Source organism: Dysidea avara, chromosome 12 (assembly GCF_963678975.1).
Source record: "Dysidea avara chromosome 12, odDysAvar1.4, whole genome shotgun sequence".
Lineage (NCBI taxonomy): Eukaryota > Metazoa > Porifera > Demospongiae > Dictyoceratida > Dysideidae > Dysidea > Dysidea avara.
Genome location: NC_089283.1, coordinates 4,281,551 through 4,294,911, shown reverse-complemented (window position 1 = coordinate 4,294,911; position 13,361 = coordinate 4,281,551). Strand labels below are relative to the sequence as shown.

The 13,361-nt window shown below is 37.6% G+C and overlaps 1 pseudogene; it reads right to left on the bottom strand.

The window, feature by feature from the left end:
• Window positions 1-2,136: 2,136 nt before the first annotated feature.
• On the bottom strand, window positions 2,137-11,472 carry LOC136240179 (uncharacterized; annotated as a pseudogene).
• Window positions 11,473-13,361: the final 1,889 nt, after the last annotated feature.

Here is a 13,361-nt window from a genome sequence, read left to right as displayed (position 1 = left end):
AGGGGTCTTCCACACACATCCAATTTTCCAACTTTGACAATTCGATTGGAAAAAGAGCTGTTGACTTAATTTCAGTAGTCAGAAGTGAGAAATAACATAGCTGAATAGCCAGATGGTGAAAAATTCATGTTCAAGTAATGTTAATGTGTTACTTAAACACTAAGTTATGGTCACCCAAATTTACAGAATTGGATGTGTGTGGAAGACCCCTTTTCACAAATCCTGTCACCTATGTAGTTTGGTTTATACATCGATCACATAACTGTACTTTTTAAATGACATGTGAATATGTGCTGTACAGGGCCGCCCAGAGAAATTAAGGGGCCCAGGGAAAAGAGTTAAAGTGGGGCCCTTGACCCAAGTTGTAAGGTGAAGACCAAAAAAAAAAAAAAAAAGGTCACAACCTGCTGGCAATGACAATAACTACCCATCACCAACCATATAGCTATTTTATTTAAGTCATATCTAGTTAATTGTGTGTATATATGTACCTATATTGTTTTTGTATGCTTGTTCAGGGCACAGCTGAAAAACAGCTTTTGCTGATGCTGTCTCCCTGTCTAAATAACATAAAAAAATATATATATATATATATATCTCCTTATCTATAAGCTTGCTACACTGCTCCTCTGAAGAATACTGTGACTGCTCTATTAGAGTATTTAGATCTGACTGCTCTATTAGAGTATATCAATCTTTTAAACAGGTATTCAGGGGGCCCTTCATGGGGCCTCCTGGGGCCCCTTTCAGGCTGGGGCCCGGGGCAAAATGTCCCAGTTGCCCCCCCTTGTGGGCGGCCCTGGTGCTGTATTATATACACGTGCACAGATCCTAAGTGGCCGTAACATCAATCGTCACTTTATGGTTATTGGTCATGTTGACTGTAATTTGATTTCTCAGGGTGTCTACCAATATACATTATTTTGGAAAAAGTCCTTTTATTGTTCTGTGGAACAATATAATCAACTGTTGTGGAGGCTACTACTTTTTAGTTATTCAAAAAATTGCATTGGCATTAATATTAATTTGTTGTGTGTGTGTGTGTGTGTGTGTGTGTGTGTGTGTGTGTGTGTGTGTGTGTGTGTGTGTGTGTGTGTGTGTGTGTGTGTGTGTGTGTGTGTGTGTGTGTGTGTGTGTGTGTGTGTGTGTGTGTGTGTGTGTGTGTGTGTGTGTGTGTGTGTGTGTGTGTGTGTGTGTGTGTGTGTGTGTGTGTGTGTGTGTGTGTGTGTGTGTGTGTGTGTGTGTGTGTGTGTGTGTGTGTGTGTGTGTGTGCATGTTTTGTTGTTGTGTCTATACTTGTAATTTGTGTTATGTACTTTTCTTCTTTGGGCTCCACTGAATACCAGTATTTGGTTACTGAGTACACCCCTGTTTAAAAATTACAATTACTCAATTTCAAGTAGAGAGTTGAAAATCTTGAAAACCTCAAACATAAATGATCATGAGTACCTATATGAGAGAAAATAGTGATATGGGAAAGATGCCAGTCATCATGAGTTACTGTATCACATCTAAGTAGGTAATGTATTATGCAGCCAACAGAGCTATTCTATGTTTATATGAATGAGACTAAACCACAAAACTGTAAGGATATAGGCTGTACCGATACCACATTTTATGGCTGATACTGATACTTATTGTCTATTTCCGATACAGGTTTTCTGATAAACTGATATTAAATATTCAGCTGATACTTGATAATTGTAACTGACATGTATTATTGTGAGATTTAGCATAGTAAGATTACATAGCACAATCACTATGGCTGTGTTGAATTTACTAACATTCATTGTTCACAGTGCTGTCATCCAAACTCGTCTGTTTTTGGTCAGTATATACAGAGTAGTATCATACAACAAAAATGTATTTACCAAAAAAGTGGTATAAAAAACCCTCAAAATCAAAAAAAAATAACACCCACTTGTAGGATCGAACTCAGGGCACCTCACAGTACAGTCCAGGAACCTCACAGTACACTCTGGGATCGTACCACTTGCGATAGCAGATATTAATAATACTTACAGTACTTTTACTAGTACTTACACTACTCCGGTGAAGTATCTGTACTATAGACTCACAATTGACCAATACTCGTATAGGTACCGATATCGGTACAGCTCTACAAAACTGTCCTATTTGCAAAACTTAAATTGAATCTCTAAAAATGTGTATACATCATTACAGTATTCATATCAACTTCAGCCACTATAGAAAGTGAGGTCAATCTTAAGTACACAGCAATTGTTTGTTTAACATACAAAAATACTTCCAATATATAGTGTACAAGTAATCAAATTAAACTACTTCCATTAAAAGTTATAAAATATTCTTTATTTGATGACTGTCCATCACAGGCCCTATATCAATGGTATGATAGAACAGAGCATGAGTAAAATGAAGAAAATATGCACAAGAATTGCTTACCTTCATCCTCTTCAGCATTTATTTCATCAGCATTCATCTTATGGGTGCCATGTTGCTGCTCCACTACACAAAACAGAATAGTTATGTGGATTACATACGTATTTATGTATCATATCAGACTCACTACAAGTGTATATGTGAAATTTTTAACACACCTATAGTAAGTTCCAGACACAAAAAATTAGTTGCTTATTCAAGTAACAGAAACCCAAAATAGAAGTGTATAGCTACTATATACATACCGGTAGCTTCCTCACAGTGAAGTCGCTTTTGTAAAATGAAGGGAAATACATTATTAGGATGTTGATATCTTTTTTGAAGACAATCAGGTACTCTGTTGTTTAGTAACATTAAAAAATTTTCCAAAGATAATTCAAGCTTACTGGTTTACATTGTTATTCATAATCCTGTCAGCTCCTCGAAACTCAAAGCAACAGATGAGATTAGCCTTGGCTTGAGTACAGTCAAACTTGAATGAGAATTTCATTGGGTCAACTTTGTATTTACAAGTATCTTTCCCAATAGAAATCTATACATGCACACACCATACAAATGTTATAGTAATGTACAGAGTTTACTTCACTGATGTCATTCACTTGAGTCACACTCCAACCAGATAAACAGTCACACTCACTAGAGCCACTACAAGGGAGTATACACTTCAGTTCAGTACCATCACTATCAACCATAAACTCTGTCTCCACAATTTCTGGATATGTTCCGTTATCTTCATAGTACGCTTTCCTGTATAGCGTGTTAATCTGTGCAATATATGCATAAACAAGACGTACAATACTTCCTGGCATCTACCTTATATAACTCTGTAGGAAGATTTTGTAAATAGTAAATATCAACTCGAAACGAGTTTGGTATTTGTCCACAAGGCCAGAACATTTTGGCAAGGTATTGAACTGGTGGCATTCTAAGTGTCTTCTCCTTTGGAGAACTACCTTGTCGATTTAATTTTAGTGAACCAAGTGGAATCTCTTCATGAGTATCATGGAATTCATCATCATCAGATCCATGCTCTTCTTCAGAGTGAACTCCTTCACCATCTATACTGTAGTCGGGACCAGCAGCCATAGCCACCATTACAAACTTGCTTAGTTCAATCCATCCTCGTTCTTCATCAATATCAAAGTGATTTAGCGAATAACTGAACTTGTACCTGGGACCTTCACAATCCTCACAAGTTAGGAAGCACATCATGGAGTGATGTTGGGGACTAGTGAACACTGCTGAATGAGGTACTACCACTGTTATGCTTCTCTTCAACACCACATCGCTCTCACTACCCAGCCACACTACTGCACTTCTTAGCTTACAATCTTTAGGTAGATCAAATGGTCCACTTGTTGTGGCTCCCATGTAAACTGTAACCTTCTCACCATCATCAATAGCATTAGGAGGAACCACTATTGATACTTTGTGGACTGGAGACTGAAATGTTCCTCCTTTGTCGTCAAACTGTTTAGTGTGGATGGGTCCAGTGAAGGAGATAGCAGAAGGTTGATCAATGGCTATAGAAACATCTTCCATAACATCTGCCAAGAAATTAGGTTATCAACATACAGATAATAACAGCTATACCTTGTGACGGCAATGTAGTGTTCTTTGATATTTTGCTTGATTCTAAGACTGGTAGATTATCTATAAGTAATACCACCATTTATAATTACAAATGCAACTACTTTAGTTAAACTTACCATACAAATTAAACGTTGGTATTAAAGTGCCTTTCTGGGACATGTAAGTTGCAATATCTGTAGACACCTTCTCAGATCCTCCAAACAGGAGTAGTTCTAGTGTGGGAGTCACTACCACAGCTGAACAATGTTGACACTCTACAGCTTCACTCATCTTCCTCCATGTGCCTGTTGCATCCTTCATTAGAACACAAGTCACATCATTTTCACTATCACTAGCAATAATCATTGGCTCTCCATTCACCTCTACTACACTGAATGGCTTGTAATTTCCATTTAGCTCTTCTACATTTACATCAACGTCAGACCAAAGTTGTACATTACTTTCTGCCTTTCTTGCAGAGGCTGTCATCAACTTATTTGAATTGCTCCTTAATACTTTACCATCTCCAATAACATACATATCTTGGCCTCCTACAGCACAGCAGACCACTTTTGAAATATTTGGGCACTTCTCTTTTGATAGTTTGTACCACTCCCCTTTGGTGGTGTCAAGAATCTCCACCACATTCACAGCTTCTAACAAATTAGATCCTTCTTTACAGGCATATCCTCCACACACGATCATCCACCTCTCACCATGACAACACACACATGGCAGTATCCGAGGAGTTGGGACAGGCTCACTGAACTTCTTCCATTGCTCATCTGATCCTTCCTCACACAACACATACACATTCCCAGTCAGAGTGTTCTCTTCAGCTCCACTGACCAGTACACACTGACCATTCACATTGGCTACACCTCCCAACACTACTGGGCTAGCTATGGAATCACACCTACACTTTCCTGTGTTGAAACAAAATACCTCGTTACCCCTCTCCAAGGATTTCAGGTAAGAATCCAAATCTTCTCCTAGGGGATTAACTTCCTTGTATCCTCCAGTTATGAATACCTTGTCTTTGATGACAACAGCACTGGCTCCAATTCTCTTTACAGGTAGTGACACATAAGGGAACCAGTGAACGTTGAAGTAATACTGTGAAGACCGCCTATCAAAACTTTTCTTTTCAAGTTGTTCAATGTATTTCATTTTTTCTTTGATAGTAACTTCTTGGTGTTTGATTTGTCTCTTTAAAAGTTTTTGAGTTTTGGTAAAATTCTTCAGTTCATTATCTAGTTTCTTAAACTTCTCCTCAGTATTCTTCACCAAATTAGCTTTATATTGAGCATCTTCCTTTAACAAAGTACTAATTTCTCCTTGATCAGTTGTCCGAGATTTGTACATTTTGATATCTTTGTTTAGATCATCTATCTGACGTGAATACTGAAGATGAAACTGGTTAAATTCATCAGCATGCTCTTTCTTGAGCAGCTGAAGCTCTTCATCTTTTCGTTTCAAAGATTCTTCTTTGCTTTTAAGATCACTCTGAAGATTTCTCTGCAACTTTTCATTATTTTCCACCAACTTATTAAGGGTTGCATTGTCTTCTTCCAAAGATTTCAACTTTTCCTCTCTAGAGTAAAATGATTCTTGCATTTCATTAAGAGAAGATTCCAGTGTACTCAAACGATAAGACTTTTCTTCAAGCTGCTGTTTTTGTATAACAGATTTCTTCTTTAAATCAGACATTTCAGCTTGTGCAGCAGCTACCTTTTCATGTTGAAGCTTAAAGGTATCAGCATAAGATTTCTGCTGCTGTTGCAGCTGTTGATACTTAGCCTCATTGACATGCTGCAACTCCACAAGTTGCTGATATAACTTTGAACCTGGATCAGTTACCCTTTTAAGAACATGAATTGGCTGAACAACTTCTTGCTGCCTCTTCTGGTTTACTTGCTTCAAATCTTCAAATTTCCGCCTCAGTTCTGAGTATTTCACCTTGTGATCTTGATAAGTTGAAAGGTTTTCAACTGCTTCTTTCAACTTACCCTCTTTATCTTCTAATTTCCTTTCTAATTGCAAAATGATAACATCTTTTTCTGAACACTTCTCATTTAACACCTCAAGATCATTTTTATGTTGAGCTTCCAATCTACTTTGCAGTTCTGCAAGCTGTAGCTTGTAATTCTTTTTTTCCTTTGCTATATTATCTTCAGCTTTATATGTTGGTGAATATCTGCAGCGCTGTTGAGATTTTGCAACTGCTCTTCCAAAATTAACACCCTTTGCTTTTCCCGGGAATGTGAAATCTGCTCATCTTTCAATTTGGTTTGCAAAAGTTGAAACTCTTGCTGCAGTTCTGTATACTTCAAGTCAGCTGCTTTTACCTCTTCTTGTTTTGCTTTCACATCTCCCCTCAGCCTATCCACTTGACCTGTATAAGTTGTAGTCAGCTGTTTGTTGATATCATCTTGTTTAGCTAGTTCTTTTTGCAAAGATTCCCTTTCTCGTCTGAGACTACAGCTAGTCACTTGCAGCTGTTTGACTTCACTCTTTGTGTCTTGTAATTGTGATTCTAGTGTTGCTATGTACTCTTCCTTTTTGGTGAAGTAATCTTCACTTTTTCTCTTCTCTTGATTAAGTTCATCTATTAGTTTTTTCTTCCTTTCCAGCTGACCTTCCTGAGACTGTAGCAACCGTACCAAAGATAGTTTGTCTTGTTTATACTGCTTAGCAGCAATTTCTGATTCATGTTCCAATGCTTTAATATACTTTTCTAACTCTTCACAAATTTGAGAAGCAGCTGGCCGGCTAGCAGACTCATCATATAAACACTGAATTGCAATGTGCTTCAATAAACTACTACTAGTCATCATGTCAATAATGTTTTTCCTCCTATCAATTTCAGAAACCTTTGTGAATGCACCAACCATGTCTAATGATTGTACAAACTGGTCGGTTGGACTTGGAAAGTGCTCAGTGACTAAATGCAGAACGGTACAACCAAATGAGAATATATCTAACTTCGCATCATATGTCGGTTTGTGCTTCAAAGTTTCAGGAGCCATGTGAGCAACATTACCTGGTGCAGTTGACAATTTTTGTCCAGCTATTTTTTCCAGAGCTTTAGCTTGTCCGAGATCTGCTATCTTAGCCTCCAAATTTTCAGTTAGCAAAACATTGTTAGCACTCAAGTCACGATGAACCACTGGCTTCTTCTGACCATGCAGATATTGTAAACCACAAGCTACATCATAGAGGATGTGTGTCTTTACCAACAATGGTAGTTGGTTGGGTTGCTCTTCCAGCAGATTGAACAAATTCTTCCACATCCTCTCCATTACTAGTATGGGTGTATGTGACTTGTATTTGAAGTACACTCCTAAAAACTGCACAATGCTGGGATGCTTCAGGGTGCTAAGAGTGTTAATTTCTTTAAAAAATACTTCCAACGGTGTAGCAGTATTCTGACGACCTTGGTGAGGTTGGTTCAAGTAAGAATGCATCTCCTTAGCCACACATGGTTTACCATCATAAACAGCAGCATAGACGGTACCATATGACCCCCTTCCAATTTCATGTGGTGTGATAGTGATGTCTTCGATGACAGAAAACTTGGCAGCCTCCAGCAGTTTAGGTGGATTGGATCCCCACCATGGCATCGCTAATAAGCTAAACACTTGTCGAGTAAGACAATACCACTAAACACCAGTTCTTCTTCACTTCCTTGATAAGCTAGTCTACCTAGATAATAACCACATTCACTGGCTTTGTATATACATGCTATTCGTATAGTTAACGCACAAATACAATATAGTAAGATGAAATATCAATTTGCATAGCTTTACTACAAAAGCACTTTGTGGAAAATAAGACAAATTTGCTTTAACATAAGTATGTAGCTTCATGCACTACCAAATAAAATGCGCTATCATTTTCATGAGCAGTGACACAACCTGGAATCCCCTATTATTATCCAATTAAGAGAATTGTCATAAACATTACTATAGAAAACACAAAACATCAAGCGCACAATTGTCTGCAACTACAATAGTATATAACTCAGTCTTAACATGTCTAGTAAATTGTTTACCACTCTGTAGCTACCCTTAAAAAGGTACCAAACCAGTATGACATTCAGAGTTGGAGTAGTTACTTCAGAAATGTAACTAGTTACTAGTTACTTTTATCCCATGTAACTTAGTTAGTTACTTTTCAAAAAGTAACTTAGTACTCTAGTTACTAGTTACTTTCGTGGTATAAATTATGACTTGTTTTTAGCTTTTGTAACATGAATTTTGCTCAGATATGCATCATTAAGGGATGCAATACATATGTGCACTTAAAATAACAATTCTGTGGCTTTTTCAGGTTGGTTTTAATTATTGCTACGTCTGTTACTCAAGCTGAATCATAGAGAACAGTACACAGAATCTGTCTACATAATGTGGCTGTAGCATGGCACAAAAATTGAAGTGCTCTTGCTTTTAAAGCATAATTAATTATAGTTACAATGTAACTAATGTAACTATTGTAATTAGTTACTATTGTAACTTAGTTACTTTTCAGACAATTACTCCTAGTTACAAGTTACTAGTTACAAAGCAAGTAACTAGTTATATTACTAGTTACTTTAAAAGTAATCAGTTACATAACGTAGTTACAAAAGTAACTACGTAGTTACCCCCAACTCTGATGACATTGACACTTTCAAATTTGCTGGGATGCTACTTGGGCTGTTAGCTACACTTACAATTAACAACTGAGTTGTTCTTTATAAAATGCCTAGGTATCTAGCCTTGTTTGGTTATTCTTACACAATTCCAGCAAATTCTGCTTCATGGAGGTTATAGTGTGAGTACTGCTAGTTTCTCCAAGCAAAAGTATGCTGTGGGTCTAGTTCACTCCATTTTCAAACATAAATGATCACAGCCGGCTTGTTTTTATACAGAAAACTACAGCTAAATGGTCACCAATTGAATGACAGGAAAGAGTGAAAGAAGAAAGCTTGAAAAGAATAACTTGGGCTCAAAAACAAACAAGCATGTGCATGTACTATTTAAATGGCTGAGTAGCTCTGTGAAATTGAGAAGTTGTTGTTGATGTGCAAGATCTCATCTGGCTATTATCCTGACACAACATAAGCAAAAGCAGTAATCTTGAGGGAGGGCACTCTCTAGTTTACCACAACTTATGATTGTGGATTTTTTGGCTGATGAAAGCAACATATTACAAGTAAAAGAAGAAAGATGCGTCATTTTCCCATTAAATATGGTAGCCTCCTTTCTGCTTATAGCGATCATGCTCACAAACACATAAAAACAATTCTAAGGAAAGGCCATGCACTCATACCCACTCAAGCAGGCTATAAGTGTGTACCAAAATGATCATCTACATACTTGCAATGTAAATGTAGTAGTACTTTACTTGCACGTAGGTATTCTGTGCCATATAGTTAGCAATGATACAGAAAGTTAAACATGAAAGTGAAATTGGGAAACTAACAACTTGATAATACTACTACATTGATTTCGACATTCCTTGTAATTCATATCAGTTGCTTTAGTTGCATGTATAATAGTCACAACGCTGTTTTCATAAATTTTCTTACACTATGTAGGTTGTTCAAAATTTATCACAGAAAGAATCTTTTAGCAGTTGCTAGTGCAATTACATTAATAATCAATCATCAAGTGAGCTGCTATTGGATTTTATCAACTCAAAAATTGGTATTCTGAAGTGCCAGGGTTGTAGCCAGAGGAAGAGGGGGTAGGACAAGCCCACGTGGACTGGCAATAGAATTACATAAGATCCTAAGTGCTATATATATTCTAAAGAAACGGCAGAAAACACATTCTTCTACCTCTCTGCAGAGATATATCCAGCATCAATGATTGTCTGTGGTTGTTTGATGAATGTGGAGACTGTCAATGGTGAATTGGTGACCGTCACATGTTGTCATTTTCGTAGACTGATTTCTTCATAATAACTTTGTTTTTCTTTGTGCAATTGTAAAGTATAAACACAGTAGAACTCAAATACTTATTAAACTTCAATGAACCTCTTCATTGATATTTTGTACCAGTGTTGTAAGTGGACCGGATCATCAGCATTATCCAGGTCATTTGGGTCACATTTTGTCCAGGTCAAGTGGGTGTTATCCACTTCACTGAATATCTGGGTCTGACCTGGATGAGATCACGTGTGGCTATAAGTTAACTTCTGGAAATTCTTAACTGCTATAGCTGCATGTGGACTTATGTGGAGCCACACACAGCTTGACAATACGTAACTACTCACTTCTTGCAGACAATCCTTTCTATAGTCTAAAAAAATGCAGGGCTAACTAATGGAACTTGTGAACTTTAATCTAGCTCTTGTGGCACGCCTCTATTTTAATAAAACCGGGTCACATGTGGGTCAGATCCAGATCACTATTCGGGTCAGTGGGTCAAACAAGTCAACAGTACTGACCCACTTACAACACTGTTTTGTACAGTAGCCATTGGCTCAAGTGAAACATTTTCAAGCATTGCTTAAGTGCATTGTGTAATGTATAATGTATGCTTCCCCCTGGGTAGTAGCACTGTAGTGTTTCTACATCACTCAACTGTTTCTACATCACTCAACTGTTTCTACATCACTCAACTGTTATTAAAACTTGTAACATCAATATTTTATCCTATAGCTACACTTCATTGCAAAGAGTACTCATTACTCAAATAACATTACAAGAAAGTGCACAATTACAATAGATTCCTTTACCGGCAACTGAAGGGAGAAGCTCTACCTGGTACGTTATATAGCCTGAGCTGCATTTTGTGTGGAATTTGTGATAGTCGTTCACTGTCAAAAACTCTTGGGCACGCTGCTAATCAATCATTTTGTGCATATATATATATATATATGGTCTATTATGTATTGCTTCCCATTCCTGGTATTAACTGCACCCAAAAAATACCCATATTTCCAGCTTTTCTTGCATACTGTGTAGGTTCAATGAAAGTGCACAACCCTCCAAAAACTGTCACTTTGTTACCTAACAAGTTGATCAATTCCTAGACTGGCTTGAGCCATGTTTCTGTCAATGTTTGGCTCAGTACAGTCTGACTAGAAGCATATTGCATAATCAAATCATATTAGCATGCTTCTATACAGTTTATTATGGCAGTGTGTTCAATACACATGATGGTTAAAACAATAATGGAGGATGGACCGCTTCTCTACGTGCAGGCCGGAGCTCGATCGTGCAGGAGAGGAGGAACTGACAGAATGTCATGGGAGTGACTTAAAACATACAGTAATAGCAGCACTATTACATCTTTATAATACAAATGTTCACCTGTAACGAGAGCTGTATTTACAACTACATCCACCACGAGTTCCACTTCCACCGTTCTTGTTCAATATATACGTCATTACAGAATTACGTTTCTAATTACAGTTCACTGTAGGCGACACGGCAGTTTGGTGGAAAGACAAACACCGCCCAATGACGCTTGGGAAATTCCGAATATAATACCCCTGGTTGGTGGTGATACTTGTGGTTACCACAGTGGCAGGGATGTGGTTACAATATGTTGGTGCTGAGTCATGGGATGAGGTTACTGACTCTTACTCATCTAGTTTTGGTCTGGGACTTTGCATGAAAAATTACCTTGTGTAATCATTGTTTGTATTAGGTGTTCTACGAATTTTTCATCATTTAACCAGCAGCTGCTTCTCAGCTGTGTGCATTGCTATACATAGTTACATGTCAGTAAACTGGCTTGAATTCTGTAGCTTGCAGTGTAGCATGTTTCATGTACAGACTGAGGCATGCACTGCTGTCAAGATTTGCGGCACAGGCTTTTTTTCCCATCTATATGCATTTGATAAATCACATCTACACCTTTTGGTGATATTGCCATCATATTGGGTAGGCTTACTGTCTACTGTGGTGCCTGAGTGTGGTCTTGTACTGGCTACATGAAAATCCACATGGTGGTCACAAGAGAGAAACCTACAAAGTCACTAATTTCAACCTGATTGGTAAGCCATTAAAGGAATGCAAAGTGTGAATTGTATCTCCATTCTGGTAGGTGCATGATATTTGTGGGCTTGTGACTGGCTGCATTGTTTCTTAGCCAATGTTTTATCTTTCTACGGAGGGCAATCAAGGGTGTAGTGTAGCCAGAAAAGCCTAGAAGTTGAGGCCAATATGACTGCTCTATTGGACTCAAAGTATGCAACTGCTCTACTAGAGTTTCTTGATTTCCTACTTTTTAAACTGAGGCAGCTGCCTCAGTAAGGCTCGATTGCTCCAATACCACTGGTATTATAATTTACTGTTTTCTCTACTACCTGAATATCTGCATTGTAAATAGTTTGATTACAAGCTTCGAGGTTAAGAGAAGTAAACGAGCCTTTATTTTATAGTGATGCTGTACGCATTTCTACTATTCACCTTGCCGCTATGTCTTCAAGGTTATGGACATTAAATTTCAAGTTCTCCAAGCCTACAAGGATCCATGTGAACAGTCCATGTATGTACAATTATGTCATCATTAAGCTGGAGGCAATTGTCTTGGTAAAAATATGCCGGGCAGAATTTAGCACTCTAATAGAGCAGTTACAATATCCTATGCCTGACCTATTACCTTTTTCTGGCTTGTTAGTTGCTTTCTGAAAGAATGACTTCATGTATATCACAAGGGTTGTTGGGTAAAAATAGTACAAAATCTATTTAGACAACACAACACACTGTGCGTCTACTAGCCTTTGATTGCTATTATAATATTATGACTTTACAATCAACAAGTTTTGTAAACATGTTCAGAGTATAGCCAGTAGCTATGTTATGATCATGAGGAGTGTCCTGCATGCATGTATTCTCAAGTGGTAAAATTTCAGGCATGTATTGTGTCTGTTAGAAAACACTTAGTAGTATATTATGTCTTGTAACATGACTAGTGGGCCAGGTAATCACAGGAATAATTTATCACTTTAAGATCTAGATATATATATTCTAATAGAACAGTCAGCCACTCTATTATAGAGCAGTTACATAACATTCATTTTCACGCGTTGCCAAATTCAGTTTCAGAAGGCTAATTTTTCAAACGTTTCCTGTAGGGGCATGCCTCTGCAGATAGAGCATGCTTCACATGCTAAGTGCATGTGTATAAGGTATATCACCAGTTAGCTATGCTCTTGCAAGTAATTGCCTATATATATACAGTGGATCCTGACACCATGTCAAGTGTCTTTATTAGTGAGGTGTCCTGATTTCAGGGGTGTAAATATACATTATTACAAATTAGACCATGGACGAGTGTCCTGATTATCAAGGTGTCTTTTATTAAAGGGTTCCACTGTATTCATGTGTGACAAGCAATTAGCTATTTGAGATGAAATCTGATAGCAAA